This window comes from Coturnix japonica, chromosome 3 (assembly GCF_001577835.2).
Source record: "Coturnix japonica isolate 7356 chromosome 3, Coturnix japonica 2.1, whole genome shotgun sequence".
NCBI classification, from domain to species: Eukaryota; Metazoa; Chordata; class Aves; order Galliformes; family Phasianidae; genus Coturnix; species Coturnix japonica.
This window is the reverse complement of record NC_029518.1, coordinates 29727694-29749593: the sequence shown is the minus strand read 5'-3', so window position 1 is coordinate 29749593 and position 21900 is coordinate 29727694. Positions and strand designations below refer to the sequence as shown.

General features: G+C 36.0%; 1 long non-coding RNA gene across 2 annotated transcripts in view; it reads left to right on the top strand.

Moving 5' to 3' along the window:
• The first annotated feature begins 7715 nt into the window (after positions 1-7715).
• LOC107311356 overlaps positions 7716-21900 on the top strand; it is a 29626-nt gene continuing 15441 nt past the window's right edge. Inside the window, exons 1-5 of one of the 2 annotated variants that reach the window (XR_001554013.2) lie at positions 7716-7787; positions 14485-14579; positions 15466-15524; positions 15637-18363; positions 21263-21423. This is a non-coding gene — a long non-coding RNA (uncharacterized LOC107311356). Of the gene's footprint in view, positions 7788-14484; positions 14580-15465; positions 15525-15636; positions 19009-21262; positions 21424-21900 lie in introns of those variants that run through there. The other variant, XR_004306746.1, reaches the window with a different exon arrangement.

Sequence of the window (21900 nt, the reverse complement as noted above, 5' to 3'; positions counted from 1 at the left end):
GAAGGTAAAATTCCCAGAAGCTGGCACAGAGAGTTGGATCTCACAAGAGATAAAAAATAGTCCTGACTTTTGCCATTAGGTGAACTTGGTACAAGATATGTGTTTTTCAACTGGTCTTTCTTTCAGTGCTATAATAAATTCTGTACACATCACATCATGTAGTCACTCACTCACAAAAACCTTAACAGGGACAGGTTGGTCACCTTAAACAAACCATAAATCAACTCAAACAAACTGGGGAAGGAGACAAACAGAGGCTCAGGTCTTGCTTCTGTAGAAAAACTACATTTGTAATTAAATGTAGGCAGTGAGAGAAAACTGAAAGTTGATGAGTGTACAAAAACACCACTTCAGGGTCTTTGGGAAAGACAAATAAGAGTACAGTTTATTTTTAACTGGAGCAAAATATTTAGGATAGAATCAAAATATATATTTCTCTGTAACAGGAAAAATTGTGTAGCATAAATAAAGCATAATTACGTATTCACAAGAAAATGTTTTTACCACAGGTGGGAAGATATATCTTCAGGCTCTTGTAATGCACAGGTAAGCGTAATATCAGATATTCATTAATAACATTTTACATGATCAGTTTAAATCTATGCTTCTATTTAGTTCTTACAATTATTTTAAATACATTTAATAATGTCAAGCTATATGTACAAATAAGTTTATACAAAACAGATGGAGAACATATGAAAAGATTCTAAGAAATGATTATTATTGTTTTTTTAAGAATATGCAGACAGTTTGAGGCTCCGTTTTCCACACTGAGTGTCAGATGGCTTTATGCTCTCTTATTTCAATAGATCTTTTTTGTGTTGACAAACATAGCATAACCAAGGTTCGAATAGGGGCATATGTTTGGGCTGCAGAATGCTCCCATTTGTTTTGCTGCCTTTTTTATCATTCTGGGATGAGATATCTGCTCTTTCGTTTCGGAAACTTATCCTCAACACATGACAGAGCCTCCTATCTTCTCTGTCTCCTCCATGTAGGATGAATGTATTATATTTAAATCCATCTGTAATCTTCAGTGACAGTTTAATTTAAAGAAAAAAATAGGCAAGTATCAACTAAATATTTGCATGGGATAATAAAATTACTCCAGTAATTCTTCAGAAGTCCATAGCAGCCTAATTGCCAGTTACACTTTCACTGGGAAAAATCCCGTATCTGCTAGAGTGAATAAGGTGTTGTATTTTTCAGGGCTACTATGTCAGTTCAGAAACCAGGGCACTGCAAAGAAAGGCATGTAAAATGTTTGCTAATATACTTTTCATATCAATTTTGATATAAATTATAAGAACTTTCTGAAGACATTGTCTAAGAATAGATGAAAAGCAAGACCCCTCAGCATGGGGTTACTCTCCTTCAGTCCTGTGGGCCCCAAGACTGAGGAGATACAGGGAGCAGGGAAGCAATAGAGGGGAGCAAGTTGTCAGTGAGACTGCTAGGACAGGTGGAGTTATTCATTGTTGTAAGAACAAGTGAACAGAAAGTGGTTTTCATACAGTCTGTAAAAGGGGTAGGTTTGTGTGTGTGTTTTACTAGTGTGACTTTTTGTAATTCAAAGGAGAAAGTGTGAGACATAGGAATAGTCTTCTGAAGACTTTATGACCTCCGTCTATTACAATGTCAGCATAAAATTCCTTATATCTTTATGGTACTTGCAACTTTCATATTGTACTATAATTCTGTACCCGCTTTGAGGTATTCTTTTCCCTGTGGTGAATTTTATTCCCAAGTGCTAGGAAGAAGTAACATTGTGCTCTGAGATGACCTGACAACTTCAATATAATACTGGTAGACAAATCATTAGCAGCTTTTCCAAGCAACATTCCTTACACCTTGTACATAAGCTGCATGCTTTCTTTTTTCAAGGCCAGAGAGTGCCTTGAAGTCCAGTACAGTGCAGACTGGTGGTGCTGCTACCTGCCACCTCCAGAGCTGTTTTTCAGATCAGTTCTCCATGGAAAGAGCCATCCTCATGCCTGCTAAAATGTAAAAATAGATTTTAGATTGATGTTTGCTTTGTAGAAGGAATGAATGTCTTCTGTTGTTGTTTGGTACCACCTGTTAAACAAACTTCTTAGCACCCTTTAAAACTTCATAGACTACTGCCATGAGCAGTATGACTTCATACATCTCAGGAATAAAGCCTGATGCAAAAGCACAGCTCTTGTTTAGATTATACTTTCATGCACCTGAAGAATTATTTTTAAAGCTTTTTGAACTTCTTATGAGAATCAACACGGTTTCCTCATGATTTTATTCAGAACTCCAATCAAAATCTCTCAAGAACAAGGCATGTTCTAATTGGCATACTTAAAAATTCTTAGTTGTGGCTCAGAAATGGTAATGTATTTTAAGAATAATGTTTCAAAGAAGGAATATTTTTTTTTCTTTTTTTCTCCTTTTTTTTTCCTTTTTTTTTTTTTCCCCTTTTTTTTCCCCTTAAGAACTGTTGTGGTGGTTAGTTATTTCTTCAAAATTACTCTCTTGCCCCAGAATATATCCATTACTAATACTTATCTCAGCAGATGTGAAATCCTTGCTGCTCTCTGTGTTCTTGAAAGTTTCAGTGAGTCAGGCGCACAGTCAGGTTTCAGGGAAGGATTTGGGCTCTTGTTTTCCATTAATAATAATCCTGCAAATGGGCCTGAAATCCTCAAACGAACACTTACACGTGCAGCAGAAGTGATCCACAGAACATTTCATGGAGGTATTTGAAGCATTTCTTTGTCTCTAACGTCAGATTTTCTTAGTGCAATAGGTGCTTTATGGTTTCATATGTAGCTGCTACAAACACCTACTTGAGTGTTTCATCCCCTCTCAACCCCCTCCCTCCCTTTTATTTTTAAGTTCAGTTAATTATGGAAGTTTTGTTTTCAAATTCTACAGTCCTGTTTTGATTCAGGCTGAAATAAGGACCATTGGAAAATTTCCCAACCATCTTCTGACATCAAATTTCTGGTATTTAATGAGACCTTCATCCAGTCATGTTCTAGGCTGCAAGGTAATTTCTCATACATTTTCCCCAGCATACTGTTGTCTCATGATTGGTCTCCTCCTGTTGAGTTATGAGATGCTGTTGGGTATTAAAATCTAGTGAAATTCACACTGAAATGTTCACACAGGAAATTTAAAGTTGCAGGTATATTAACCTAGGGTTAAAATACTTGAAACCCTAAAGCAGTCCTTGTAGATCCCTCTAGGAAGTTGAAATCTACTGTTTAAGGATGTTTGATTGCTCCTGCTATCTTTCACAAATCACTTAACAGTTCAGAGACTTGCCCAGAGGCCCACAAATGGATGAAAATATACCACACTAGAGTAAAACAGAAATGTTGTGACCTCAATTTCACTGTTTAGACTGGATGATATTTTTGTTGCAAGTAATTCTGGACATACTTCTGTGTAACGCAAGCACAAATAAATGAGGAAATGTGTATGTAAGTTCTAAAAGAGAATTAGCTTGGCTCGCACATAAATGCAGTTTTTACACACATTATCATGGATGAGCAAAGGAAGATGGAAATCCGATGAATTATAAACTTCTATGCATGTAACAGCTCATTGCAGTATCTGAGAAGTTTGAGACGTTTTTTGGAAGAAGTCAGCACGTGACTAATATGGGTAGAATGCAAGAGACACATTAAAGCTTGTAATAGAAAAGTAATTTACTATGCAGAAGAAGCATAATAATAAATTATAATATAGGAAGGGGCATTTCTCAACCAGACAGATTCAATATTCCTTTCTCACATTCTAGCTTTTCGAAAAACCTAGAATAATCTTTTCAGTGTTCTGCATTTCTTATTATGAATTTTTGCCACATATCCACTTTAATTTGTCCATATACTATAGATCTTAAATAACAGACTCTTTTTATTTTCAACTTTCTCCATTACTTAAAACTTATCACCACTTTTCTAGCCACAGCTGACTTTTGACACAGATGAGCCTCCCAAGTACTGAAAAATATCCAAAATCCTTCTCTGCCTCTTATAAAAGTGGTATTTCAACAATTCACAGGATAATTCTAAATTTTAATGAGAACTTGGCTTTTATCAGTTCGGTTTCAGTGAGAGCAACATCTTGCTCAAAGATAAGTAGCCTCCAAAAAGGGGAATAAATTAATTTACAAGCTTTAATTCATGAAGAAAATTTATTGAAAAGAACATTAGTTGGATTTAGGTATCTTTTCAGAATTTTAATATGAAAAGTCATGAAGCTTATGGAAGAGAAGTCATATGATATACAGTGATCCTGCAGGGGTATGACCTCCTCTCCCCTTTGCATGTAACTTTAATAGGAGTCAAGCACATACCAGGATAAGGAAATAGATGTCAGCTAATCTTTTAAAAAGCCATTTTCCTGGATTTTAGATGTTTTTCCAGTATTTTCAATTATCGTAATACGTTAAATATATTAGTCCCTACTTGAGGATTACATAATAGATTTATGGGCATTTATTTCTCTTCCTTGTCTTTAGCAGAGAATATATTTGCCATATTAAACAAAAAGGACATACTGTACCATGGATGTCCTGGCTAGTTATAGTAAGAAAGCTTTACTAACCAAGTTGCTCATGAAAACATGTCAAGAATTATCAATAACAACTGAAAAAAAAAAAAAAAAGAAAGAAAGAAAAAAAAAAAGAGTTATCTTGCAATGATTTACGAGAAGATGCTGTCAGTCCATCTAGAGTGAAATTAAATGTAGACGAACATAAAGAGCACACTGAGGGTTTGTCCATCAATTTTTCCTGCTGTTTAGTAGAAAGATAGATAGATGATAGATAGATAGATAGATAGATAGATAGATAGATAGATAGATAGATAGATAGATAGATAGATAGAAAGAAAGAAAAAATAGGCCTAGGAAAAATGTATTTTCCTTTTCACATCACTTACGTTTGTGAAGTTCTTTCAAATTTTCCCATTTCTCAAATATTGTTGTTTATCTGATCATTAAGAAAAAAAAAGGATTTCAATTTCAGGCTTTTGATATTAATGTGAAAAACAAATAACTGGTGTATGAGTAAATAGTAATTATATTTTTTAATATGGTTGAGTAGAGCTGGTAGCAATTCAATGCAATTGTGTGCAACAGAACAGTATCTGAAGGGAATTTATTTTTTTTTTAATGAGAGTCATTACATTATATTTAATTCTCTTTCACAAAACCTCTATTTTTCTTTTCCTTATTTCTTGATTGTGCAAAGATTAAGTAATTTCTATGAAGCATCCACATAGTAGCTATCTTTGAAGTCAAAAGGACATTACAATTGTTCTTTTAGCTACTCAGTGTGATCAGGAAATCAGCTCTTAGATCAAGCTGGAAACACAGATGATCAATGAATGTGTAAAAAAGGGTATGAAAAATGTTTGGCATCTTCCATTACTTGTATTGAATAACCAAACATCTTTTGCCATAGATTTATGAAATTTATTTTTTGTACATATTTTACTTCACGTTGCTTTGAGAAACTTTAACAGTGGTCAGCACTCTGGAACAAAGATAATATATCTGGCTAGGACACTGGAAGTCTTCTCGTTGTTTCAGATTTTGAATTGATGACCTCTGGAAGAAATTTAAGAGAAAGCTCATCAGTAAATAAACTTTGTTTCCATGAAGTGTTGCTTATCTTCAAGAAGACAGATATAGCACTGAAACACATCATTTAGTGGTCATGGTGGTAATGGGTTGACGATTGGACAAGATGATCTTTGTGGTTTTTTCCAACATTAATGATGCTATGATTCTGTGATTCAGTGATTAAACTATTCTGTTAGTCTTTGAAGCATTTTTCCATTGAAAAATATTAATGTTGTAGAAAGAAAACATAAAAAATTTGACTTTGGGCATTTAGTTTTTAAAGAAAAGTTAAGATATTTCATTGAGTTCTTCATTTTCTTAAGAAAAGAAAAAGAAAAGAATAGAATAGAAAAGAAGAAAAGACAAGAAAAGAGAAGAGAAAACCTGTTATTCAGCTATATGGAGGGAGCAAATCTGAGCAGAAGGCTTTGGAATTCTGCTGTGCAGAAAAGTGGTGTTCCACTTTCCATACTGTATGAAAAGCGTACTTATGTTTTCTTTTTAGAAAAGATTAGAATTTCTGAGCATTTGTATGAACTCCATATGAGTTCTCAGGAGCTGACTGATTTATGCAATCTATTGCTCTGGATAGTATATGACAGACTTCTTGCCTAGTGGTGGTAGAATTTCATTATATTTAAGAGGCTGGAGAATGTTTTCAAGTCTGTGGATGTCACAGCATTGAATGGTTTATGTAGGAAATAAATCCCTTAAGATCCACACACAGAAACTTGAAAATGCAGAAAGTTGAAATAAACTATAAATTTAAATGTATTTCAATAAGTTATTGTGTTGAATATACAGAAGAAAGGCTGGCTTTCATAGATCTATGTATGTACCCATGTCACAAACATTAAATATTAGAATATTATATGAATTCATTATATGAATGTGGGAATTTATAAAGCACTTGGCATTGACCCAGGTTTGCAGGCATTGAAGTTATTGGAAAATTCTTCCATTGTATTCTCTAGTTAGGCCAATACTGAATTCTTTTAAATATCTCCTGTAGTTGATTTGATAGAGGCAAGATTTATGCATCATAATGCTTAAATGAACGAATAGCACACTCTGAGTAAAAACCTGAGTATGAAGAAAGAGCCCTTCCAATTTTCCCATTTAACTCTTATGCTAACAACTGGAGAATTGCAGTAATAAACAATGAACAGGCTGAGCTCACTCAAAATTTAATGAAAGCAAAAGCCTTTTCTTCTCAAATATGATAATAGTCTATTACAGTTTTGCTATTAATTTCGTCATCATATCACATTATCTTATAAAAGCCCTGGTCTGTGTGCTTAACAGAAATACAGAAATATAACTGTGAACACAATATCACAGTATCCAATAGCTCTGTAGTTACAAGAGCTGTGAGAAACATCTACAAGTTTTGTGTTGCCCTTTGTTAGCTTTTCCTTTACATACATACCAGTGTAAGTAAGTTGTTGTAAGTTTTGTAAGAGAATACTCAAGCCATGTGGACTGAGTTGATACATGAAATGTGGGGTCAGAAAAAAAGGATGTAATTGAAAATCTTTAAGATTTGTTTGGATGCTTGTTAATATCTCAAGGGCCTCTATATACTTGCAATGCATTAGGAAGCATTAGGCAAACTCCGTAAGTGCTGTACGGTATTGAGGGTTGCTGTGTTGAAAATAGTATTTCTAACATATAAAGAATTACATTTTAATGTTAAAAATTGTTTAATCGAGCTTATCCAAGAGCTTCAGCTTAGAAAATAACTAAGTTAGTATCTAAGATTTTTAAACATTAGCGTTTTCAGGTGGGCCCTGAAGGTATGACTTAAACTCTATTTAGTAAAATGCAAAGTTTAAAAGATAACCGGGAAAACAAACAGAAAATGAAAATTTTCTGAAATGTATGAGACTGCCAGTTCTTGTAAAATGTTCATACTAACTGGATATAGTGTAAGGGAAACTGTTATCACAACCTGAATCTCTGATTAACAATCTGAGGCAAGCAATGAGTCAGCTGCAGGAGCGCAGGTGAAGGTAATTCAGCTGTGCTCCTGGAAGGGGTGGAGCTTGACACCACCTCTCCTAGATCCCATTTAAGGGCTGACCACCACTAAGGTAGCATTTCTTTTTGGAGATTGTTTCTTTGTGGAGTTTTTGTGGTGAGCCTCAATGTTGGTGAGCATTCATCTCAAAGCCTCAGCACTGGTGAGTCTTTTCTTAGATACCCTCTGGCTATTTACTCTGTAATTATGATTATACACTTGTATTATTTAAACTCTACATATGTTGGTGCTCAGTCAAGTCAGAGAGTTCTCTTAGTTTCTTCTAGCATCAGGATATTGTGTCTTTATTGTGTTCAATGTACATCTTATTTACCATTCACTTACAAGCAATATATTCTTGTTCCTCTAAGAGTTCCTCTAATCAGTTAATTGGTCCCAGCTTCTCCCAAACAGCAGTGATAAAGAATGAAAGGTTTTTTAAGGATAACAGGATTAACAATGCATATTGATGGGACCTCCTGTCCACCCTGAGAAGCAAACAGACACTGCTTGCTCTTTGTCTCACGCTCTGGTCTTCCAGGGTTTGACAGCGACAAGGTATTCCAAAGAGTCTGATAAGCTCTTTGGTGCCTTGCTCACAATTATATCTTACCCTGCATACATATACTAATTCAACTGGATAGCTCCCCCAATTTTATTTTTCATAGCAAATAAATAGATTATTAGGGAACTTCCAAGCACAAACTATCCACAAAACAAAGAAGAAAACTAAACCTGGGCAGTGATCAGCAACAGCACTTCATTTTTTCTTAATGTTTACTACCTGAACAAAACTAACAAAAAAGATACCACAGGAATGTTAACTTCAATGAGATGTAACAGGGTTGTTATGTGGATAGGATAATACTCTCATATCATGTGTTTGGCAAGATGACCTGACCTCATTTGTCCTGGACATCTGGCCTTTCCAGAGGCTGTCTCAGCACAGTACTGATCAGGGCTTTGGGAGAGAGGACCACCACCAGGAAAGGAGATAGGAAACACTTGTTCCTGCCACAGGGAGGAGGTGCAGGTCCCATGGTTCCCATGTCCCATTGTCAGCAGAGGAAGGTGAAGGTGGAACCAAGTATAGTGAGGTGACCTGTAGCAGAAGAGGTACAGGGCTTGGTGCTCAGATGCCATCAGTGCATTTTCTCTTTTCTGGGATGCCATTTCTGCTGCATCTGATCATCAGTAATGAAGTCTAGGAATGAAATTACTTTTGATCTCTACTGATGTGAACATTACTAACACAGCATTTAAAGATAAGGCAAGGTAATTTTAGAGATGTCTCCTGTAGATACCCAGAATTGCGAAGATCATTAATCTTTCTTCACTTCCCAGTTCTTCCTAAAGGGACTCTCCATTTTCTCATGAAATGATCAAAAAATTCCCTAAGGAAGTCTGTCAGAAAGTGCTATTTCAGAACCTCATGTTTTTCTCAGAGCACTTCTAGCCCAAGGATGGCAGCTGGCACAGTGGGAGCAGGATTCCAGCTAGATCATGTCAGCTCATGTCATGCTGTGGGTCTTGTTTGGGCATCTTAAGGCATGCACAGCTCTGTCTCTTTTATGACCCATCATGTGCATAAGTAGGTATCCAAGGTCCTCTGTGCCTGAAGTAGCCCCTCTCTTCATTTCCTCACTTTGTGAAATTAGTATTGTTTTACATAATGCCTAGAAATTTTAGAATATGGATAGGAAGTTAAAAGAAATTACAGATTAAATTACATGAAATTATAACTGCAAACATAACATATCTTTTAAGGTATAGCCTTACTAGTTTTACTCAGTAAATTTCTGCCAGTGAAATGGTATCTAAACATACAGTGTGAGCAGAGGAAGGGGAGACCAAGTGGGGAAATGCCCCACCCAGGTGTAGCTTTTATAGATGAATCTTTATCCCTGGTGGAACCTGGTTAAGACAGAAAGCAGAAACAACTCAGTCAGAAACTACTGAGGTAGAAAAGATTCTGCTTCTCAAACAAGCTATTTCGGATATAGCTCTGCTTTCTTTTCCTTTTTCTTTTCATTTTGTGTTTGTTTTGTCCTTTACATCTCCTTCTCTTTCTGTCCCTCAAACATGTTTGGAGTTCTTTATTCTAGTCTAAACACATGACAAACATCTTGGTAAAATACTCAGTTCTTCCTTAACAAGCTTTTGTACCTGCCCCAAGATCCTTTCCTTGCCATCCACATTGGCTGTTGAGAAATTTCCTCTTATTATGCACTGAGTAGATGTAAATCTATTTAGCATAATAGCAGTAGATTTTCCTTCCATGTATTACAGTACTGGAAACCTTTTAAATATCCACAAAGCTGAACCATTTCATAATCATCTCTTCTGTTCTCCTTAGTACCTCAAAATAATTTCTGAGTTGAGCCAGCTAATATCCTCATGCTTAAGTGTTTCTGAAACCACTTCAATTGTGTGTGCACTGAGGGAGGGTTTCCTCCACACTTTCGTCTTCCATCCCTGTCATTCAATGTTCCAGTCCAGTGATTTTTCCATTTCTGTTTCCAGTGAGCTCATTTTAAAGTTCCAAATGGCTCTTTACATTTATATCCTCTGTTCATTTCTTTCATTTCCATTTCTTTGCTTTCTTTTTTTCATGTCATTATTCATATTAGGATGTGCCACTATCTTTCATCTAACACATTACAGCCCTTTTATTTTTTTTCCCCTCTATGTATCTGAAAGCTTTTAAAAGCACGTTTTGACTTCTGCAATCAATTTGCTATCCTTTTCTTTTTCCAGAAAAGAATCTTTTTTGTCCTTTTACTTATTAAAAAAAAAAAATAAAAAATCAAGAATTCCTAAACACAAAATTGCTCACAGGATAGCAATCTCAACTTAATCTTGCGAAGTTTTAAGAAAAACATATCCTGCATCTAAAAAAAAAAATGAGATATGCACAGCCCATCTTTTCTTAAATGTCAGCTTCTTGCCTGTTTGTGATATAAAAATTCATTTATGAGTGATTTTTTTTTTCACTGTTTATTCTGTCTCTTGAATGAATACAGATCAGTACTTCTAATAAATTAGTACTGAGAAATTCATTTCCAGCCCAATAGAATGGAATGTGACAGCCTTCCTAGGAGAATAGAGGAAATGGGTACTACATTATAATGGATTTGCAAAGTCTGCTTTTCAATGCGATGTCCTGAAAGTACAACAAATATTTCAAACTCAAAGCATCCATGGCATGAACTGCTCTAAGAATGGATTTTAGCAATTAAGATCTGAACTCAGAAAAAATATGTTAAGCAAATGCTGAAGTTAGCGAGCCAAGCACACAAAACAGACTTGAGAAATTTCAAAGTTAGAGAACCTCAAAGGGGTAGGACAGGTAGGAGGATAATGGATTCCCCATCGGTGATAATAAATCATATATACATGTTTCATCTGTGTGAAGAGACTAATGACTGTAGATATTTCAAAACCCAAAGGCCAAAGGAAATGTTACCTTAGATTCTACTTTATTGTATATTTATTCCTATGCCTCTTTGGAAATCATCACCCATTCCTGGCCCAGAAATTAGCTCATTAGATAACTTGTTTCCAAAAGTGTTCCACTTCAGAAAACTGGGCCTAGGTTGTAGTTCTCTTCTGGGAGAATCGAAGTGCTGCAAATTGGAAGAAAATGCTGGATACTGTTGTTAATGCAGGCTCACAGCTTCTGAAGCCTTGTTTATATTCAACTACTTCCCTTCTATGAAATGGTAATATGATCCAGTTTTAAAACAGGTAATGCGTGAGTTGCAGGAGTTACTTGTTATGAATTTATTATCTTGTGTATTTAGCTTGTTTCTTTGTGAACCGAGCATGAAGCATATAAAGGTAGTTGCTATTCAAAACTATTCATTAAATAATTACTAAATCACTGAATAAAAATCTTCAGTCTGTGAGCATTTCACTGCAGCTTGTCTGTTTGCAATAGGTGATTGGTCACTTGAAACATAAATCCTTATTAAGCTTCACCATTTGACAGAAGCATTTTTGTAGCAGAGCAAGTGATAAACAGTCAAAATTTTGACTCACAGATTACTCTTTACTTCTAAAACTAGTAGTTGTTCAGTGTTGGCAGCAGTACTTTCATGTCCTGTGAAAGATAAGATCATCTTAATGAGACTTTTCCTGGATTTTGCCGAAAAGAGTTTCAGTCCTGGCACAAAGATATGGTAAAAGCGAATTATGATCTTTAGGCCTCTGCTGCTTGGAGACAGTGTTATTTCCAAGATAAGATGCTAAAGAAAGGTGGAACAAACAATTTCTTTACCACTATAATGCTCTAGGTCTATTTTCTCTTTCTGGAACCCTTTTCTTCAGCAGTCCTACTGATTCACTGCTCTGCATGGCTGGTAGGAAGAGATTATGATGCTTTTGTGTTTCTTGCATGTTACTGCTCCTTCTTCCAGTCCACTGGCTGGCAACTGGGGGTACTCAAAGTCTACGCAGCAATACTCTGGAAGCTTGGAGAGGTGTTGAGCAGGGACGCCTGTCCTGCTTGCAAGGGCTGAGGGCTGTTAACCAGTGAAAGAGGTCTGTAGATTTATACTTCACTGAAAGTGTGCAGCAGAGCATACATAACACATGGTAAAAAAAAGTTTTTATAGTCTGAAAATCAATTCTCAAAAATATGCAGTTCTATAACAAATATTTATGTGAGTTGTTCATTTTGAGTGTAGTATATGTTTCTCTTTTTCTTATGTCAGTCACTCACTGAAATTTCCCCTGAGAAAGAAATGCAATTTTTTGGCCAGATTGACTTTGTGTAAATATATCTCACTATGCAATGAGAATGGCCTGGTATAGTGGGGACTGATCTAATGCAGCAATGGTTTACAGTTGAGAATCACCTCAGTCCCAGCCCCAGCCATGAGTGACAAAGGTGGCTGTCTCACACAAGGCTGGGGGCTGCTGGTCTACCAGGCAGTGGTTCACTGAGGCACCAGCAGGATGGCTGGTCCCTGAGGCTGCCATTCCTGGCCACATGCTACACTATGTATCAAGAGTATCTAGCAGATGGAAGTTTCTGTTCATTTAGAAAATGATCAACTATTTTCAGGTACAGTTCTCTCTTCTTGCTGTGTGTATATAGATAGATATATATATCTATATACACTGAGGGGGAAAATGATGTGGAAAAGTGGTCACATGAATCACATTCACTGCTCAGGCATGAGGCCTGATGAAGCAGATGATGTAGTAATCTAAGTATGCATTCATCACTAACTGACCAGATGTTAGTGAAGAAGTTTGAGTAACTCCTCAATATTTTCTATTGGCTGAGCCATCAGGCTGACACAGCCCCTGTACTTTAGGATGTAATTTTTGTGCCAGAATATCCATATTAAAATGTGATTCTAGAACAAAAGTGGATACAAAAAAAAATCTCATTTTTTTTCCCTTTTTTTTGCTTTTTTTTTTTTTCTAATAGGAATTCATCAGTTGTCTTTTTCCTGATTAACAAATTCCTTCATCAACTATAATTGCAACCATTAAATTAGATTGCTGCCTGTTAATCTTCCACTGCTTCAATCCTATTATACAGGGAAATAATGTAAACTGTCAGAATTAGAGGATGCAAGTGCCAATCTTGAGACTAGAGAAAAATATTGTTTTTAATAAAAGGCAATTTCATCATAGTGAACTTTAAAGCAATGCATAGATGGCATTTTTTTTTAGACCAACATAACATGCAAAAAATAAATGGAAATCTTTTCATTAACAGGAAGAAATAAACATCATATCAAAGCTGATGGCATTTTCACATGCATCATTTGTATAGCTCAACAGACAGCTTAGAATTAAAGGGAGCCTGAGGCAAAGAGTTGGAGAAGCAAATAGGAGCACTTGAAGTCTTAATTTATATCTCAATACAAAGTTTATAAGGCTAGATAAAAAAGTATGTAGTGGAAACATTAAGTACCAGCAGTTGAACCAGCCTGATTAATATATCTTTGAACAGAACTTACATTAAGACAGTTCAGGGGAGACACAGCTGGGTTTAAAAGGCAAAGCCTGGCACAGCTGCCAGCCTTGACATGAAATGATGGTGGAACACTTTCTTTAGTGCTACCTTATGTTAATATTAATCTTGCAATGAGTTTTAAAAATCTTATGGTCTGAGTGAATGTTTTAGCATTTGGGGCATTGAAACATTTACAGATCTTCCTGTGATTTTTTTTTAAGACTATTGCCTTTAGGAAAATGCTGCTTTTTAAATAAATGCTGAAATAATGATCTGTCCCTAGATTTTTTTGTTTGTTTGTTTGTTTTAGTGTATAGATAAAACCAGTGACTTCTGGACTGAATAATTGATTTCCAGTGCTTCATTCCAGTATCAATCAAATATTTTTTTTTTTATATTTTACATAGTAAGAAAAAAAAAAAAAGAAAAAAAAAGAATGGCATATTTCTGGCATGAGCAGAATTATATTAACTTTGCTCTGAAGTGTAAAATGTGTAATTGGAGAAATTACAAAAATCATGGAATCCTTAGAGTTGGAAGGGACCTCTGAAGGCTCTAGTCCACCTCCCCTGAAATGAACAGGGACACCACAGCTAGATCAGTTAGCTGAGGGCCTGATCTAGCCTCACCTTGAAAGTCTCCAGGGATGGGGCATCAACCATGTCTATGGGCAGCCTGAGAGAGAGAGACTTTCTTTCAGGTTTGTTGATGCTATTTCAACCCCTGCAATCCTTTTGTCCTTAGTGCGGCAACCTGGCTGTCCTCCAGCTATGGCCTGCAGGGACTGTCCTCTGCCAGGACAATTACTTCAGTTGCCAATGAGGCTGAGATATATTTAAATGTACACTATATTTTTATGACCTTGCTTTTGTGTATGTAATTGCAGTTAATGTCCTCAGAATTTTGTGCAGTTTAGAGCAGAAGTGGACCTGAACTCAGTGATCCTGACTGTGGGGGAGGTGTAGAGCATCTTCTACTCAGGTATGGGCATGTTTCAAAACTGTACCCCCAGGTCTGGGACAGAGACAGCTGGAACACCAGTGTAAACCTGCCTCTGGTGCTGCTGACAACCTCTAGCTGACCAGGGGTGCAGACATCCCCTTTGCTCCTTCATGCATGTTGCTGTGAGCTGCTATGAGGATGATGGGGAGGCTTATATGCATGCCTCTGATGTGCAATTTGATGCTGTGGTTGTAGACAAATTTGGCTGGTTGTGTACAAAGCTTAGGTGATGTAAAATACTACTGACAGCATTTGGAAAGGATAGTCACTGTGTTGCCAGCCAGGGCAGGGATGATTTTAACAGCAAGGATGAAAAGTAGCTTCTCTGAGGACTGCTTTCCACTGCAGTATGTGTTATTATTTCCTTCAGAGTGGCATGCTATTTTATTACCAATGTCTTGTATTGCTACCATAAACTGTCAAATGTAAAAGTGCATCAGGTGCTTCATTCATTATTTTAATGTTAACCATACAGTCACTTTCTAATGTGACTTTCACAGAAGAGACCTCTGGGAATGAATGTAGACACGTATCACTTATGTGGGAAGGCAGTTCTTGAAATGATTTGGTTCTTTGGTTCTTGGTGTCAAAAGGGAAAGTAACTGAAAAAAGCAAAGGTGCTCACTGACTTACAGGAACAAGTCAGCCCCTGCTCAGTTCTTATTCTGCTTGTAAGTACCATTTGTCAGGGAGGGAAAAGTCACTGGTAGGGTGAGGCATCACTAAGGTGCAAAGGTACCATAACTTGCATGATGCAGCCCACAGGCAGCTTAACATTTTCCTCATTTTTTGTTATAATTCTGGCAGTATCTGTACAGCACGTAAGTGTTCAACTGATGAAAAAAGGCATGTTATTTTTGTTAAGGAGATCCATATTTCTGTGTATTCCTCTGGAAATCTCTGCACACCTGAGGTCTTCTGAAGGTAAGTATCTGTTTCTGTGACTACTAGTGTTGTGTTTGAGTGAATTCTCCCTCCCTGCAGCCTGGGCTCCTGCTGCATTGCTGTCATTGTTGTGCTTACCATTGCATTACAGAGTCCAGCTCCTGGTTCTACACAGGATGACCCAAAATTCAATTCATTTGAAACCATTGTGCAAATGCTTCTCGAACTCCAGCAGCTTTGGGCCATTATCGTTGCTGTTTCAGCATCCTAACACCCCCTGGTGAAGAACCTTTTTCTAACACCTGACTTGAATCTCCCATGACACAGCTCCATGTTATGCAAGGCCTCTTTACCCTCAAGGGAATTAGAAGCTCCTCCCAGTTTAATATCCACAAACCTACTTATTAGACTTTCTAGTCTTGAATTCAACTAATTTATGTAAATTTTAAAGAGGACTGATCAGAGGCCAGTGTCTTTCTCCCTGTCATATGTATTTCTAAGCTTTTTACTTTCAAATTTGAGCATAAACTGTGTTATCACTTAATCCCTAAATGTATGAGATCAATTAATGTATCTCTGGGAATGTGGAGTCTAAATTATAATAATGTGGCAGTTTTCATTGCAAGAGTTATTATATATTTGCAATCCAATTACAGAACAGTTTCATGATAATTAAGAAGTTATTTGTTGAACATGGAGTGAGACATTACAGGAAATTGCTATATTGTCCAATTTACCCATAATTATTTGTCTAAAAATAAGGGTGGAGTTTTGTGTATTATGCTCTCAGAGAGCTGCTTTATGAGAAAGAGATCATTGTTTAGATCTGAGTAAGTATTTAGTAAGTATTTTAGTGCTTCTCCACTCATCCCCAACACTTTGCATTCAATCTTTCCTCTACAAACCATGAAAATACTTCTGGTGGACAGGCAGCTCTTCAGCATGTCCTCAGGTGCTTTTTGAGATAAGAGATGAAAAGTAGAAAAGCATCTGTATAGTGGATGATAAGGGTGAAAACATACATTCACAATGATCTGTAGTATCTCTATGATGTATGTGTAGAACCTTTATTTTTTTACTCCTTTAAAAGAAATGGAGCTTTATACTTGATGTTAAGGTTGGGACCATTAATTGGGAATTGTCAGAGTGAACTGTGAGTGCAGTGAGGTCAAGCTAAGATTACAAAGCTGAAGCACAGTAAAACTATTCCAATGCATGGAAACTGCACAACTTATCTACTGGTGTATGTGTTGTTTCAAAATGCTATGAATAACAGTGATCTTCATGGCTGTGGTATTCATTAGAGAAATATTATATACTTGAGGAAAACTTCAGTTAAACTTTAGATTGCAGATCTGATACTTATTTGCTTACTAGCTCTTTAGGAACCAAGTTGTATTGTTTAATCCCATCCAGCTTTAGAGCATGGTCTTAAATAAACCTGGCTCTCAATAGCCTTACCTCATTTTGAGAAAGAGGCATTAAAATTTTGTGGTAAACCATAAAGCAGGGACATCCCTTTTAACCACTACTTCGCACTTTTATATCAAGGAGAAGACCTTAAAGAGCCCCCTTTTTCCTCAGTAAGAGGGGAGATGCTCTGGATAAGACTGAGAATCCACCAATTTGCTGCAGCTGGTTGTTGAAAAGCAAAAGTTATGCATATGTAGTAATTTATCCTATTTTCTCAAAGTCAAGGATATGCACAGAAAAGTGTATTGCTGTTGCTGAAATGTTTGTCATCTTGCAGCAGGGAGAGATTTCATGTAGAAAGCACATATCCTGTCTATTCTCTTCCCAGTCCTTGTGCATTATGTGCTCTGAAACCCACTGTGAAGAATAAGTTAACTTATTTCATTCATTTAGCAGTTAAAACGTGAATTATTGTTAATGCTCAAAAGGGATTGCTGCATTTTCTCATTCTCATTACAGCCTAGGACCATTTGCTCATAAATGGCAAACTGTATTATTACCACTTAGTTTGCTAATACCTTAGGTCCCACGTATATATGTTTTATAACAACATTTTAATACAAATTTTTGGATAAGGATTACTCTTCTCCTGATACTGAAAACACTATCTGGTTGATCTTACAAATATGTATCAGAAGTGTATGTATCATTTGACCTAAGTGAGGGACGATAACATCAAATTTTCTTTATGAACACTTATTCTCTGTATACAGCTGTACTTTTTATGATACTACTTACAGTTGGCCCACTGTGGTGGCATTTCTATGGAAACAAATCTTTGTAATTAATTTTGGTTTAAGGACTAGAACAACATGACACAAGAAACAATCATATTTCTGGTGTTTGAGGTGATAATTCTACATAGAAAATGATTATTTGTATGCTTGAAAAAAGTTCACTTTCTTTCTTTGTCAGTTTGTCCTGAAAAGTTAAATGACTTTCTGCATGCATCAAGGTCATAAATTACCTGTTACCATAACATGAGAAAGTATCATCATATAACAATACATTTACAAAGATACTATCAGAACCCTTACAACTATTTTTTGGGAGGTCTCTTTCAAATGTTAATTACTTTTCAGTCAGTATTTGATGAAACAGGTTATTTTCATTAAGCCACATTATGGCTAAGAAAATCACAAGACCATTTTAGATAAACAAAGCTAAATAACTTGGTTACATCAAATTCAGATTGTAGCAGAATAACCTTTATTGATTCCAAGGCAGAAACTTTCAATAAAAACAGCCACCAACAGATATATTTAATCATTCTAAGATTTTATTTTCCATAGCAGCTGAGCATCCGTCATATCCAGTGACTTCCTGGAGACTTTGGTTGTTTTGTTTTTTCGTTGTTCAAAATGGACATCCACACACCACTTTGCATGTGAATATTCTTGTCAAGGTGTGTATTCCTGCTACTCTTTGTCCTGCCTCAAATTTTTAAGAAGCTTGTAAGCAGAATTTAGTTTTGGTTGCTTAAGCCCCATCAGTTTCACTAAAATTAAAGCACCTATTTACATTAAGGGTGAAGTACACTTACTGTTGTGGGGATGCTATTATCTCAGTCGAAATGGGTGCTAGTGGTGGTGCTATTTTTACATATTGATTAGGTAATCTAACAGATTTCTGACATATCTTGATATATCAACAGGTGCAGTATAACTTGTAGGAAATGCTAATTCTAAACAACACCGCAATTTATTAACACTGAATTTTCAGTCTGTTTATGGTGCATTGCTTCTGTGTAACTCAAGTTCTGTAAAAAGAGATGCATAATTATGTGCCAAGAGCCTATAGTGACTAAATCAGGAATGGCTGTTGTAAAATAAGTTTTGTTGAAAAGTTAATACTCTACTGAAACTTATCTACCTTGCACTGTATTCGGTGTTGAAGTCTCACTTGTACAATCTGGGGAAGAGCCAATAGCGCTGTTTTTAATTCTTGCAGCAAAATGTTAATGTAATATTTCCATTTCAGCACCTACAAAGGTATTCTACCAAAAGTGTGTGTTAATTGGATATTTTAATTAAATTGATATTATGACAAATTCTGCCCCTGGGTATTTGTTTCTGTGTTTGTATATCAGACAAGAACATGTCTCACAGTCTACAATAGGAAAAAACCTACAGTGAAGACAAGAAGAAAGGCTTCAAGGTTTATGTAAAAAGGCATTAGACCTGTCAAGCATGCATAATCTGAAATCTAATTCTGTTTTATTAAGACCAGAAAGTGAAACCTCTAGAATTCAGAGACATTTATATTACGACATAGCTTTATTGGAAAACCAGTTGTAGTTGCATTCTTTTTGAGAGAGTTTAAGTTATTCTAAGGATACAGAGTATTGATGGATAGATTTTAAGATATCTAAAGTGAGTGGTTCAGTCTCTCCATGTGACATTCCCTCACTTCTATCGTCTGAGCATCCATGAACTCATAGTTTACTAATGAATTGCATTCTAAAAGCAATATATCATCTCCCTGTTGGTTTTTTTTTTTTTAAATCGCGAGTATGAGATGTGTTCTACCTGCCAGAGATCAATATTCCAAATTGTTTCTATAGTACAGCTGTTCTTTCATGACAAATTTATCACGGTATGGCTTGGTTATTTAAGTAAGTTATGGATTTTTCTTGGTCATGAGTTTTAACAATTTCATATTGCTAGACCACTTGGTCTTGTAATTTTCTCTACTTTATAAGCTTATCAAATTCCTTATATCTGTAACTTCATTCAAGTATTTAATTTATCATCCTGTAATACCTTGCAGGACTGTCTTATCAGATAATTCTACTGAATAGTAGCTTTTCTAGCAGTCATTTTCTCCAACAATTTGAATTGTATGTAGAAATCTCTGGAGATTTCATTTATTAATGCTTGTGTTAATTTAAATGTGATCTTCCATATTAATTTGCATCTTATAGTCTATCCTGTTAGCTAGGAGACTTTTCCACGTATAAGGCTGATAATTTATTTCTGAACAAAGCATATCTACTTAAGTAGCAGCAGCTTTTATACTGACAAAAGTATTTGTTGTATTTGCCTGAATTCACAAATTCCATGATATGTTTTTTCAACAAAAAGGATTAAATCTTGCTTGCATCAATTTTTGTACATTTAAAGATGAGCTTTACAATTATGAAGCAGTGAAATACCTGTCTTGGCTTTGCATTGTGTAGAAGGGTAAAATAAACTGTAGGTTAACTTAAGACAATAGGTTGATATTTAAATATATGTTTAAGATTACTATTATTATTATTTTAATAAGAAGGGGCATACTGAGGCTTATATATCTGCTCAAAATGCTTTACTGAATTGTACAGTTAGAATAGTACAAGAATAGTTGTAAATAGATAGCCAGAGGGCATCTATGGGGAAAACTCACTAACTCTAAGGCCTTCAGTCAAGAATGGAAAATGTTGAGGATTGCCACCAGAACTCCACAAAGGAGCAATCTCCAGAAAGAGATACTGCCTTAATGGTGGTCAGCCCTTAAATGAAATCCAGGAGAGGTGGAGTCAAGCTCCACCCCTTCTGGGAGCACAGCCAAATTACCTTCACCTGTGCTCCCACAGCGGACCCAACACTTGCCTCAGATGGTTTAATCAGAGGTTCAGGCTGTGATTTACAGTTTCCCATGCACTGAATCAAGACTTCAGTGAAATAAAAACTTCATAATAGCCTCGTGACATAATACTAATTCAGCCACGTGTATCTGATAGCTAGATTTACTCAATTTTAACAAACTTTTTACTTATTCAACAGAAAGAAATCAAATTTTTTTGATTGAAGTGGGAAAATCTTTCCAGATTAAGAGTAGAAAGTAATCAGAAAGGTGTAATTAAAAAAAAGATGAAAATTAATGAAAACAGATTCATATAATTTAATTATTGATAACACTGCCCTCTGGTTCTTTTGGATTTTCCTTTAATAATATTACTGTTTCTATCTCTATGAGTTGAATCTCTGATAATTGCTTATCTTTGAATACAATCAAGAAAGTGAATGTTTGTGATTATAATTGACAGTGGTGATATTTTATTGTGTGATCTTTATGGCTGTTAGAAAAGCATTACTGGAGACATGTGAACAGCTGGAATGTTAAACAGAGGCTAGTTTCCCCTCTGGGTCAGGGTACAGGGTTTTGGGGTCCATGTGTTCTGTTCCCACTGTCATGAGAAACTGCTCTCTAGGCAAAGGGGCATTTTGGTGTAGAACAGGCTGCTTGTGATGGAAGCAAAGGGGGAGGTGATGGAGGTCATCCAGAAGTTTCTGAGAGATTAAAGTACTTTCTTTTCTCCTCAGTAACCCATTCTACTCCATCTCTGCTGCATGAGGAACACAAAACATTTTACTACAATGAGAATTTATATGCAGATGAGTTTTCCATTGCAGTCAGAAGCAGATTCAAATTCCTGGAGTGCCTGGGAGCCAGACCTCCAAATCAGGTCCTCAATGGTTTTTTGGTAAGTGAAATTCTTTACCACCCACTTGATGTTACTAATGCTGTGATTCTCTCCTCCCTAGCCAGAAATGGGTTAATATTTACCACAAATCTATAGCTGCTGGGTCAGAAATGGCAACTTGAGTCAACACTGCTCAGACGTAATGAACAATCTCTGTGCATTCACATGTTGTACAAAATGTGGCATTGTCCTAGTACTTCTGCTTAGTTCTACAGCAGTCCATCAAAAAGATTTGACAATGAATAGTTATTGGAAAATAGTTTTAGTCATTGACTTAAAGTCACTGCATGGTAGCTTACAACATGACAACAGCATCTTTCCAAATTTCTTAAGAAAAGCCTACAAAGGATATAAGTAATTCTAAAATACAGCAAGTCTTCTTCTCAAACAGAGCCAGTGACTACAAAATTGCTGATATTTCTCCCAAGCCATGTGTAAATATCCCATGTCTAAATTACTTGAAAAAAAATCACGCTT